Below are 13,753 nucleotides of genomic sequence, written 5' to 3'. Positions count from 1 at the left end.
TACCAGTAGTGTCGTGGTTGATGTCATACCAATGGTGTCGTGGTTGATGTCATACCAGTGGTGTCGTGGATGATGTCATACCAGTGGTGTCGTGGTTGGTGTCATACCGGTGGTGTCGTGGTTGATGTCATACCAATGGTGTCGTGGTTGATGTCATACCAATGGTGTCGTGGTTGATGTCATACCAATGGTGTCGTGGTTGATGTCATACCGGTGGTGTCGTGGTTGATGTCATACCAATGGTGTCGTGGTTGATGTCATACCAATGGTGTCGTGGTTGATGTCATACCAATGGTGTCGTGGTTGATGTCATACCAATGGTGTCATGGTTGGTGTCATACCAGTGGTATCGTGGTTGATGTCAAACCAATGGTGTCGTGGTTGATGTCATACCAATGGTGTCGTGGTTGGTGTCATACCAGTGGTGTCGTGGTTGATGTCATACCAATGGTGTCGTGGTTGATGTCATACCAATGGTGTCGTGGTTGGTGTCATACCGGTGGTGTTGTGGTTGGTGTCATACCGGTGGTGTCGTGGTTGGTGTCATACCAGTGGCGTGGCGGATGGTGTCATACCGGTGGTGTCGTGGTTGGTGTCATACTGGTGGTGTCGTGGTTGGTGTCATACCAGTGGCGTGGCGGTTGGTGTCATATCGGTGGTGTAATGGTTGGTGTCATATAGAGTGGTGTCGTGGTTGGTGTCATACCGGTGGTGTCGTGGTTGGTGTCATACCGGTGGTGGCGTGGTTGGTGTCATACCAGTGGTGTCCTGGTTGGTGTCATACCAGTGGCGTGGCGGTTGGTGTCATGCCAGTGGTGTCGTGGTTGGTGTCATACCAGTGGTGCCGTGGTTGGTGTTATACCGGTGGTGTCCTGGTTGGTGTCATACCAGTGGCGTGGCGGTTGGTGTCATACCGGTGGTGTTGTGGTTGATGTCATACCAGTGGTGTCGTGGTTGGTGTCATACCGGTGGTGTCGTGGTTGATGTCATACCAATGGTGTCGTGGTTGATGTCATACCAATGGTGTCGTGGTTGATGTCATACCAATGGTGTCGTGGTTGATGTCATACCAATGGTGTCGTGGTTGAAGTCATACCAATGGTGTCATGGTTGGTGTCATACCAGTGGTATCGTGGTTGATGTCATACCAATGGTGTCGTGGTTGATGTCATACCAATGGTGTCGTGGTTGGTGTCATACCAGTGGTGTCGTGGTTGATGTCATACCAATGGTGTCGTGGTTGATGTCATACCAATGGTGTCGTGGTTGGTGTCATACCTGTGGTGTCGTGGTTGGTGTCATACCGGTGGTGTCGTGGTTGGTGTCATACCAGTGGCGTGGCGGATGGTGTCATACCGGTGGTGTCGTGGTTGGTGTCATACCGGTGGTGTCGTGGTTGGTGTCATACCAGTGGCGTGGTTGGTGTCATACCAGTGATGTCGTGGTTGATGTCATACCAGTGGCGTGGCGGTTGGTGTCATATCGGTGGTGTAATGGTTGGTGTCATATAGAGTGGTGTCGTGGTTGGTGTCATACCGGTGGTGTCGTGGTTGGTGTCATACCGGTGGTGGCGTGGTTGGTGTCATACCAGTGGTGTCCTGGTTGGTGTCATACCAGTGGCGTGGCGGTTGGTGTCATGCCAGTGGTGTCGTGGTTGTTGTCATACCAGTGGTGCCGTGGTTGGTGTTATACCGGTGGTGTCCTGGTTGGTGTCATACCAGTGGCGTGGCGGTTGGTGTCATACCGGTGGTGTTGTGGTTGATGTCATACCAGTGGTGTCGTGGTTGGTGTCATACCGGTGGTGTCGTGGTTGATGTCATACCAATGGTGTCGTGGTTGATGTCATACCGGTGGTGTCGTGGTTGATGTCATACCAATGGTGTCGTGGTTGATGTCATACCAATGGTGTCGTGGTTGATGTCATACCAATGGTGTCGTGGTTGATGTCATACCAATGGTGTCGTGGTTGAAGTCATACCAATGGTGTCATGGTTGGTGTCATACCAGTGGTATCGTGGTTGATGTCATACCAATGGTGTCGTGGTTGATGTCATACCAATGGTGTCGTGGTTGGTGTCATACCAGGGGTGTCGTGGTTGATGTCATACCAATGGTGTCGTGGTTGATGTCATACCAATGGTGTCGTGGTTGGTGTCATACCGGTGGTGTCGTGGTTGGTGTCATACCGGTGGTGTCGTGGTTGGTGTGATACCAGTGGCGTGGCGGATGGTGTCATTCCGGTGGTGTCGTGGTTGGTGTCATACCGGTGGTGTCGTGGTTGGTGTCATACCAGTGGCGTGGTTGGTGTCATACCAGTGGTGTCGTGGTTGGTGTCATACCAGTGGTGTCGTGGTTGGTGTCATACCAGTGGCGTGGCGGTTGGTGTCATACCAATGGTGTCGTGGTTGGTGTCATACCGGTGGTGTCGTGGTTGGTGTCATACCGGTGGTGTCGTAGTTGGTGTCATACCGGTGGTGTCGTGGTTGGTGTCATACCAGTTGTGCCGTGGTTGATGTCATACCAGTGGCATGGCGGTTGATGTCATACCAGTGGTGTCGTGGTTGGTGTCATAACGGTGGTGTCGTGGTTGGTGTCACACCAGTGGCGTGGCGGTTGGTGTCATACCAGTGGCGTGGTTGGTGTCATACCAGTGGTGTCGTGGTTGGTGTCATACCAGTGGCGTGGCGGTTGGTGTCATACCAGTGGCGTGGCGGTTGGTGTCATACCAGTGGCGTGGCGGTTGGTGTCATACCGGTGGTGTCGTGGTTGGTGTCATACCGGTGGTTTTGTGGTTGGTGTCATACCAGTGGTGTCGTGGTTGGTGTCATACCAGTGGTGTGGCGGTTGGTGTCATACCGGTGGCGTGGCGGTTGATGTCATACCAGTGGCGTGGCGGTTGGTGTCATACCAGTGGCGTGGTTGGTGTCATACCAGTGGTGTCGTGGTTGATGTCATACCAGTGGCGTGGCGGTTGATGTAATACTGGTGGTGTCGTGGTTGGTGTCATACCAGTGGTGCCGTGGTTGGTGTCATACCGGTGGTGTCGTGGTTGGTGTCATACCAGTGGTGTCGTGGTTGGTGTCATACCAGTGGTGTCCTGGTTGATGTCATACCAGTGGCGTGGCGGTTGGTGTCATACCGGTGGTGTCGTGGTTGGTGTCATACCAGTGGCGTGGCGGTTGGTGTCATACCGGTGGTGTCGTGGTTGATGTCATACCGGTGGTGTTGTGGTTAGTGTCATACCAATGGTGTCGTGGTTGATGTCATACCAATGGTGTCGTGGTTGATGTCATACCAATGGTGTCGTGGTTGATGTCATACCAATGGTGTCGTGGTTGATGTCATACCAATGGTGTCATGGTTGGTGTCATACCAGTGGTATCGTGGTTGATGTCATACCAATGGTGTCGTGGTTGATGTCATACCAATGGTGTCGTGGTTGGTGTCATACCAGTGGTGTCGTGGTTGATGTCATACCAATGGTGTCGTGGTTGATGTCATACCAATGGTGTCGTGGTTGGTGTCATACCGGTGGTGTCGTGGTTGGTGTCATACCGGTGGTGTCGTGGTTGGTGTCATACCAGTGGCGTGGCGGATGGTGTCATACCGGTGGTGTCGTGGTTGGTGTCATACCGGTGGTGTCGTGGTTGGTGTCATACCAGTGGCGTGGTTGGTGTCATACCAGTGGTGTCGTGGTTGGTGTCATACCAGTGGTTTCGTGGTTGGTGTCATACCAGTGGCGTGGCGGTTGGTGTCATACCAATGGTGTCGTGGTTGGTGTCATACCGGTGGTGTCGTGGTTGGTGTCATACCGGTGGTGTCGTGGTTGGTGTCATACCGGTGGTGTTGTGGTTGGTGTCATACCAGTTGTGCCGTGGTTGATGTCATACCAGTGGCATGGCGGTTGATGTCATACCAGTGGTGTCGTGGTTGGTGTCATAACGGTGGTGTCGTGGTTGGTGTCACACCAGTGGCGTGGCGGTTGGTGTCATACCAGTGGCGTGGTTGGTGTCATACCAGTGGTGTCGTGGTTGGTGTCATACCAGTGGCGTGGCGGTTGGTGTCATACCAGTGGCGTGGCGGTTGGTGTCATACCAGTGGCGTGGCGGTTGGTGTCATACCGGTGGTGTCGTGGTTGGTGTCATACCGGTGGTTTTGTGGTTGGTGTCATACCAGTGGTGTCGTGGTTGGTGTCATACCAGTGGTGTGGCGGTTGGTGTCATACCGGTGGCGTGGCGGTTGATGTCATACCAGTGGCGTGGCGGTTGGTGTCATACCAGTGGCGTGGTTGGTGTCATACCAGTGGTGTCGTGGTTGATGTCATACCAGTGGCGTGGCGGTTGATGTCATACCGGTGGTGTCGTGGTTGGTGTCATACCAGTGGTGCCGTGGTTGGTGTCATACCGGTGGTGTCGTGGTTGGTGTCATACCAGTGGTGTCGTGGTTGGTGTCATACCAGTGGTGTCCTGGTTGATGTCATACCAGTGGCGTGGCGGTTGGTGTCATACCGGTGGTGTTGTGGTTGGTGTCATACCAGTGGCGTGGCGGTTGGTGTCATACCGGTGGTGTCGTGGTTTGTGTCATACCGGTGGTCTCGTGGTTGGTGTCATACCAGTGGTGTGGCGGTTGGTGTCATACCGGTGGCGTGGCGGTTGATGTCATACCAGTGGCGTGGCGGTTGGTGTCATACCAGTGGCGTGGTTGGTGTCATACCAGTGGTGTCGTGGTTGATGTCATACCAGTGGCGTGGCGGTTGATGTCATACCGGTGGTGTCGTGGTTGGTGTCATACCAGTGGTGCCGTGGTTGGTGTCATACCGGTGGTGTCGTGGTTGGTGTCATACCAGTGGTGTCGTGGTTGGTGTCATACCAGTGGTGTCCTGGTTGATGTCATACCAGTGGCGTGGCGGTTGGTGTCATACCGGTGGTGTTGTGGTTGGTGTCATACCAGTGGCGTGGCGGTTGGTGTCATACCGGTGGTGTCGTGGTTTGTGTCATACCGGTGGTCTCGTGGTTGGTGTCATACCAGTGGTGTCGTGGTTGGTGTCATACCAGTGATGTGGCGGTTGTTGTCATACCAGTGGCGTGGCGGTTGGTGTCATACCAGTGGCGTGGCGGTTGGTATCATACCAGTGGCGTGGCGGTTGGTGTCATACCAGTGGTGTGGCGGTTGGTGTCATACCAGTGGCGTGGCGGTTGGTGTCATACCAGTGGTGTCGTGGTTGGTGTCATACCGGTGGTGTCGTGGTTGGTGTCATACCAGTGGCATGGCGGTTGGTGTCTACCAGTGGTGTGGCGGTTGGTGTCATACCAGTGGCGTGGCGGTTGGTGTCATACCAGTGGCGTGGCAGTTGGTGTCATACCGGTGGTGTCGTGGTTGGTGTCATACCGGTGGTGTCGTGGTTGGTGTCATACCAGTGGTGTCGTGGTTGGTGTCATACCTGTGGCGTGGCGGTTGGTGTCATACCAGTGACGTGGCGGTTGGTGTCATACTGGTGGTGTCGTGGTTGGTGTCATACCGGTGGTCTCGTGGTTGGTGTCATACCGGTGGTGTCGTGGTTGGTGTCATACCAGTGGTGTGGCGGTTGGTGTCATACCAGTGGCGTGGCGGTTGGTGTCATACCAGTGGCGTGGCGGTTGGTGTCATACCGGTGGTGTCGTGGTTGGTGTCATACCAGTGGTGTCGTGGTTGATGTCATACCAGTGATGTGGTTGGCGTCATACCAGTGGTATCCTGGTTGGTGTCATACCAGTGGTGTCGTGGTTGGTGTCATACCAGAGGTGTCGTGGTTGGTGTCATACCAGTGGTGTCGTGGTTGGCGTCATACCGGTGGTGGCGTGGTTGGCGTCATACCGGTGGCGTGGTTGGCGTCATACCAGTGGTGACGTGGTTGGTGTCATACCAGTGGTGTCGTGGTTGGCGTCATACCGGTGGTGTCGTGGTTGGCGTCATACCGGTGGCTGCAGTCACCTGCTGTGTGCACGGAAACAAACAAGAGCACAAAAATTGCATCCACATGTCCGCTCATTACCGCAGCTGTCAAATCAAAACGTAATGAATGTTGGCAGCTCAGAGCAAGCCCATTTCACCCTTTCACTTAACGCGCGTCGACCTGCTTCATTAACCGCCTCTCGCGCTGCGCACAGAACGACGGCGAGCCGCAGGACTCCGTCCCGAGGGGGACCCTCGTACGGGTAAACAACGTATTTCTTAAATAACGAGCACAATCGCGAACGCAACGCGCTCTTTTTTGGAGTGTTGCCTCCCCCCCCATCATAAGAGGCGCTGATTCTGTCGATTGCGTCGTAAGACGAATCGTGGCAAAAATCGACGTTCATTATTTCCTGGGTCCCACGATCATGTACCAGATCTGTGTTCCATATCACTCACCACGTGGCGCCGGTCAGAAGATGCTTCTCAGCGCTTGTGTGGTTTCGTGTAAAATCCACGGTGTTCAAACTACTTACTTACCGTTTATGTTTCGCCCTTTGCCGATTTCTTCAAACACTAGTTGCAAGCAACTTCTGTTGTTGTTTTTACGGAGTCGACACCGAAAGGGTTAAAATGAATCTGTGCTGCTGCGGTTAGAAAAATTAATAAATGAATACATTCTGGCAAGCAGCAGGCTTCAAGGTTAAGTGCAAATATAATCATTGTTCCGGGCTGCCTCGTGTATCCTATAAAGACTTGCCTTTTCATATACACAGCAAGGTCTTTAGTGCATTTTTATGGCTCTTTCCAAAATGCACAGCCTGTATTAATTCATTAGTGCCGATTTCCTTAAAAGAAATGTGACCATTAAAGTCGAAATGCTGCATTTCGGAAAACAATGACGCGAGCGGTTAACCTGTTGTTAGCACGCGCAGTGTTGTTGTCACGTGGCAACATTGTGTCGTTTCAATATAATAGTTCTCATTGTCAAAATCACATCACGCTTCTGTTTTTCCATCAGCATCAGCCGCGGACAATACCACACTTGCCGGATCACAGCCTCACGCACCTAACAACGACGCTGCCATCTCTGAAATATTTTTGTTAGTTTTTATACACAATCATTGCGCGCATTGTTTATCATTCGTGGCAAAAAAAAAACCTGGTCCGTACAACCACAACAACAATTATCATGAGCAATTGCTTTCAGTAATTAAATCCGACAGCTAATTTCTCGCAGACTCGCACTTGGCTGGCTGTAACAACTCTGCTGTTGCGTGAGACCCACAAATCCCCGACCGCAGCACACATCCCTTCTGGTCTGAGCACTGTTCACGTTCTGGACTTCATTCACGACCATCCCACCACCCCCACCCACCCCACAAAAGTTGCTGTAATCTACTCCAACCGTTCTGCGGTCGAGGTCATTGTTATACCAGCGTGGGCCCAATGGATTTCCTATTAATTTGCGGAAACTCGCAGCTTCGGAGCGGGAGTTTTGCCCGCCGTTGGGCAAGAGACGAAGTCTTTGAACGGAAATCTGCTTAAAATGCCTAGCACGGTTGGCAACGTATGGTGCTAAAGAAGTTCAACATTCACATATGCATAATAAACACCGTGAAACCACGACGGCACGGTAACTCAAGGCGTCACACTGACATACTAACTTCTGTATCGAGTGCCGCCCACTTCGATAGAGCTTCATGACGATGACAGATGTTGGATTACCGCTGCCACGTCCTCTCAGGGTGGATGTTCCCAGTTATTACTCCACCATCGTACACGATAAAATTCAACGGAGAGCAATCAGGGAGATTGATCTATCAGCTGTCATCGATTCACTCGCCGGCGGTCAGTCATGTTCTGATCACTCTTCTATCGCTACTACGACTACTACTACCATGATTATTGTTTTGCGTGTTGAGGACTTCGGTTTGTCAGACACTGACGATTTCGTCTCATCCACAGTGCGTTCAACCACCGCACTGCAGATCACACCAGAACACCCACTCACCCACTCACTCACTCACCCACTCACTCACTCACTCACCCACTCACTCACTCACCCACTCACCCACTCACTCACTCACTCACCCACTCACTCATTCACCCACTCACCCAATCACTGACTCATTCACCCACTCACTCACTCACCCACTCACTCACCCACTCACTCACCCACTCACTCAGTCACTCACCCACTCACTCACTCACCCACTCACCCACTCACTCACTCACTCACCCACTCACTCACCCACCCACTCACTCACCCACTCACTCACTCACTCACCCACTCACCCACTCACTCACCTACTCACTCACTCACCCACTCACTCACCCACTCACCCACTCACTCACCCACTCACCCACTCACCCACTCACTCACCCACTCACCCACTCACCCACTCACTCACCCACTCACTCACTCACCCACTCACTCACCCACTCACTCACCCACTCACTCAGTCACTCACCCACTCACTCATTCACTCACTCACCCACCCACTCACTCACCCACTCACTCACTCACCCACTCACCCACTCACTCACCTACTCACTCACTCACCCACTCACTCACCCACTCACCCACTCACTCACCCACTCACCCACTCACCCACTCACTCACCCACTCACCCACTCACCCACTCACTCACCCACTCACCCACTCACCCACTCACTCACTCACTCACCCACTCACTCACCCACTCACCCACTCACCCACTCACTCACTCACTCACCCACTCACTCACTCACCCACTCACCCACTCACTCACCCACTCACTCACTCACTCTCTCACCCACTCACTCACTCACCCACTCACTCACTCACTCACCCACTCACTCACCCACTCACTCACCCACTCACTCACTCACCCACTCACTCACCCACTCACTCACTCACTCACCCACTCACCCACTCACCCACTCACTCACCCACTCACCCACTCACTCACTCACTCACCCACTCACTCACCCGCTCACCCACTCACCCACTCACCGAATCACTCACTCATTCACCCACTCACTCACTTACTCACCCACTCACTCACTCACCCACTCACTCACCCGCTCACCCACTCACTCACCCAATCACTCACTCATTCACCCACTCACTCACTCACTCACCCAATCACTCATTCACCCACTCACTCACTCACCCACTCACTCACCCACTCACTCAGTCACTCACTCAGTCACTCAACCACTCACTCACTCACTCACCCACTCACTCACCCACTCACTCACTCTTTTACCCACTCACTCATTCACCCACTCACCCAATCACTCACTCATTTACTCACCCACTCACCCACTCACTCACTCAATCATTCACTCATTCACCCACTCACCCACTCACCCACTCATTCACCCACTCACTCACCCAAGCACTCACTCATTCACCCACTCACTCACCCACTCACTCACTCACCCACTCACTCACCCACTCACACACTCTCTCACCCACTCACCCAATCACTCACTCATTCACCCACTCACTCACTCACCCACTCACTCACTCATTCACCCACTCACTCACTAACTCATTCACCCACTCACTCACTCAACCACTCACTCACCCACTCACCCACTCACTCACTCTCTCACCCATTCACCAACTCACTCACCAACTCACTCACCCACTAACTCACTCATTCACCCACTCACTCACTCACCCACTCACCCACTCACTCACTCACCCACTCACTCACTCATTCACCCAGTCACTCACTCACCCACTCACCCACTCACCAACTCACTCACCCACTCACCCACTCACTCACTCATTCACCCACTCACTCACCCACTCACTCACTCACTCGCCCACTCACTCACCCACTCACTTGCTCAATCATTCACCCACTCACTTACTCACCCACTCACTCTCTCACCCACTCACCTACTCACTCACGCACTCATTCACTCACTCATTCACCCAGTCACTCACTCACCCACTTACTCACGCATCCACTCATTCACTCACTCACCCTCTCACTCACTCACCCACTCACTCTCTCACCCACTCACCAACTCACTCACTCACTCACCTACTCACTCACTCACTCACCCACTCACTCACCCACTCACTCACTCACCCACTCACTCACTCACCCACTCACCCATTCACCCACCCACCCACCCACTCACCCACTCACCCACTCACCCACCCACTCACTCACCCATTCATCCATTCACCCACTCACTCACCCACTCACTCACCCACTCACTCTCTCACCCACTCACCAACTCACTCACTCACCCACTCACCTACTCACTCACTCACCCATTCATCCACTCACTCACTCACTCACCCACTCACTCACCCACTCACCCACTCACCCATTCACCCATCCACACACCCACCCACTCACCCACTCACTCACTCACCCACCCACTCACTCACCCATTCACCCACTCACTCACCCACTCACTCACCCATTCACCCACTCACCCACTCACTCACCCACTCACTCACCCATTCACCCACTCACTCACCCACTCACTCACCCATTCACGCACTCACCCACTCATTCACCCATTCGCTCACTCACTCAGTCACCCATTCGCCCACTCACCCACTCATGCACCCACTCATCCACCCACTCACTCACTCACCCACTCACTCACCCATTCGCCCACTCACCCACTCATCCACCCACTCACTCACTCACCCACTCACTCACTCACTCACCCACTCTCTCACCCACTCACTCACCCACTCACTCTCTCTCCCACTCACTCTCTCACCCACTCACTCACTCACCCACTCACTCTCTCACCCACTCACTCACTCACCCACTCACTCACCCATTCACCCACTCACCCACTCATTCACCTATTCGCCCACTCACCCACTCATCCACCCACTCACTCTCTCACCCACTCACTCACCCCCTGCAGGTCACAGGTCACAGCTCTTTCTGCTTCTTCCCTCGCACTGCTCCACTTTGGTATTCCCTCCCAGCGTCGTCCCTTTCCCTTTATGCTTTATAACCTTAAATTTTGATTTAAAGCTTTCGTGACTGCAGGGATTCATATTCTTGGTTCTTTCGGCAAAGTCACGTAGAAGGGAAACAATAAAACAATAACCTTGCTAAAATTAAAGACGCATCTTCGTGTTCTATCCCTTCTCAACTCTCTGCCAGCAGTCTCTTGAGCAGGGAGATTGCAGGGCTGCACCTTGAGCCACGCCACTCCAAATAAAGGCGCATGCGATGACTCGCCGCGCCTGTAACAGCACTGTCGAGGCAGGGCAGGGTTGGTGGAGCATGCGAATGTTGTGAAACTCCCTCCCCCCTGAGCCTGGAGGAAGTGCCACAACCCTGGCTTGCCAGGAGAAGTCGGGACACCACCAGTACGGACTCCTCCATCTGTGCGTGGACAGAGTGTTTCCCCGGCGACAAGCGCTGCTCTTCTCCGGGTGCTCCGGTTTCCCCCCACACGTGAACACTCACGAATTGGTTAATAACACCTTCATATATAGAGGGTCGCGGAGCTTGGGTAAGGGAGGGGGGTGGGGGATTTTGCGTCAGCTCAGCGCACGGCTTTTGTCTTCCCGAGTGGCTGTGGTTCCTCCTGGCGCCTCTGAGTCGCCCTCTCCTCGATCCCTCTTCGAGAGTAGCGAGCGAATACTGTTCGACGCATTACAAGTTCAACGGATAGCGTATCGTGGCCTTCATGTGCACAGATTTAATCATCTGAATCTGTCCCAACAGCTCAGTGACCCGTGAAACGATGCAATATTGTCTCCCCGTATGAGCTATGACCGCCACCTCGTGGGTTACATCCAGAAATACATTTCTGTTCCGATTAAGAATATTCCTTTAATACTGGAGGAGAAATCCGATGAGCTATAAAGCTCTCTTTTCCACAGATGTGCAGTCGGGCGCGGGGTCAGAACGTTACAACAAACAATATTAAAAACACACACGATAGGCGTGCAAAGTAAAGAAATGATAAACAAATCACTTAATATATATACAAATAAATATGGTAATAAAACGAAACTATGTGTATCTTCTTCTTTGGTTCTTTCGGTAAAGTCACGTAGAATGAGAATAAAATAATAAATTGATAAAATAAAATAACACAATAATATTCTCACGACATGTGTATCTTACCAGTTAAAGTCCGTGTGTAATCGTGTACCCCAGTTTCATTATCATTAGCTACTCACTAGGCCAATCAGCCCTACGGGCCCTCAAGTCTTGCCGAAACGCAACGGGTGGAATCGGAGTGCATCGGACCAATTTCGTTTCGACGGCGATTCTGATCGACACCTGGCTGGCTGCTGATATCAGGGTCGTCCCAGCGTCTGGATATCTGATGATGATGATGATTGATTATGATTGTTATCAATATTATTTGTAAGAGATCAGAGGCTCAAGCTCACTTTTTAGCGAGTACATTTTTTGTCAGCCTTTTCACAATAACCACACCAGGGCAGGCAGCCTGCCCGGGCGAGATGTGAATCATTATGTCCCCAAGACGTCAATCGCGCGCCCTCCCCCTCCTCTCCCCACTCTCGAGATGTGACCGTGTAGCTCAGAGGTCAGAGCGCCGAGCTGTCACTCAGGAGTAGCTGGGTTCGAATCCAGGCTGCAGTGGCCTGCAATTAAACCTCAACCAGACTCCCAAGTGCATTGCGTTGACGGTTTCGGCCCGGGACACCGATGACACTACCAGGAAACAAACCCATAACCGTAACTTTAAGTTGACTAGATTGTCGCTCTGACATTTAAAACGTATGAGGGTGACGGTCGGGCGAGGCGATGCCACGCGGATTGTCTCTGGGTGACAGGAGGCGTGGGGAAGTGCTGCCACGCTCCAGTGCGTGGAGCAGAGGTCACTTCGTGAAGGGATGCTGCATTCTCAGAGTTAGCTCCGCGGTGTCCGATTCCGCGGGCCGTTGCATCGCTCTGCGAGAGACGCCGGCGATAGCGCGATCAGGGAAAACAATGTATGAGCGTGTATCGTCCAAAAAAAAATACGAAACAAGTATTTTTTTTTTTAGTATGACCATTTTTTAGTTTCACTTCCTAAAATCGGGGCATGGCATTTTGGTGCCATCTGCTGGAGATCGTTAGAAAGGCGACCTCAATGAAATTCGAAAATTTCAGAAGGGGTGCCATTCATATGGCCCTGCATTTATATATATAACCTAATTTGTGCGATAAGAGGCGAATTCTTATTTTTGGAGCGAAACAAATGTTACGCAATCATTAAATACACGTTGAGAAAGTGGACACATGTACAAATAGACTGAGATGATAAACGAGGATTGGACGCGCAACCACGTCAGACGATTTCGGCAAAAGAATGATAAACGAGGGCACACACCAGACACGCGACCAGAGATGTCACAACAAGGATTGGGCGCATGACGATGGCTGAGCGACACACAAGTCGTGTGCACGTTATCTCAACGAAAGGAATTGTTGGGGGGAAACAGCAGGCAAGAGAAGTGATTGTTTCGATCCGGGAAGATGGACCAAGTTCAAAGTGATTACACAAGGACTCGATGGACAGCAGGGTTTGGATGCTTTTGCAAAATTCTAATTTGGTCATACAAAGCAACACACCGGTTTGACTTGCGAAGAAAATGTCTCATTGGTGCACATTACTCTGGACTATAAGAACGCGTACCCCAGTTGAATTATGAGCTACTCCTAATTTCTGTGAAGAAAATGTCTCATTGGTGCACATTACTCTGGATTATAAGAACTCGTACCCCAGTTGAATTATGCGCTGCTCCTAATTTCTGTGAAGAAAATGTCTCATCGGTGCACATTACCCGCTGAGATACAGATCGGAATCATGGACA

Source organism: Petromyzon marinus, chromosome 28 (genome assembly GCF_048934315.1).
Source record: "Petromyzon marinus isolate PM22_M1 ecotype Great Lakes invasive population chromosome 28, UKy_Petmar_22M1.pri1.0, whole genome shotgun sequence".
NCBI lineage: Eukaryota > Metazoa > Chordata > Hyperoartia > Petromyzontiformes > Petromyzontidae > Petromyzon > Petromyzon marinus.
This window is presented reverse-complemented; position numbering follows the sequence as displayed.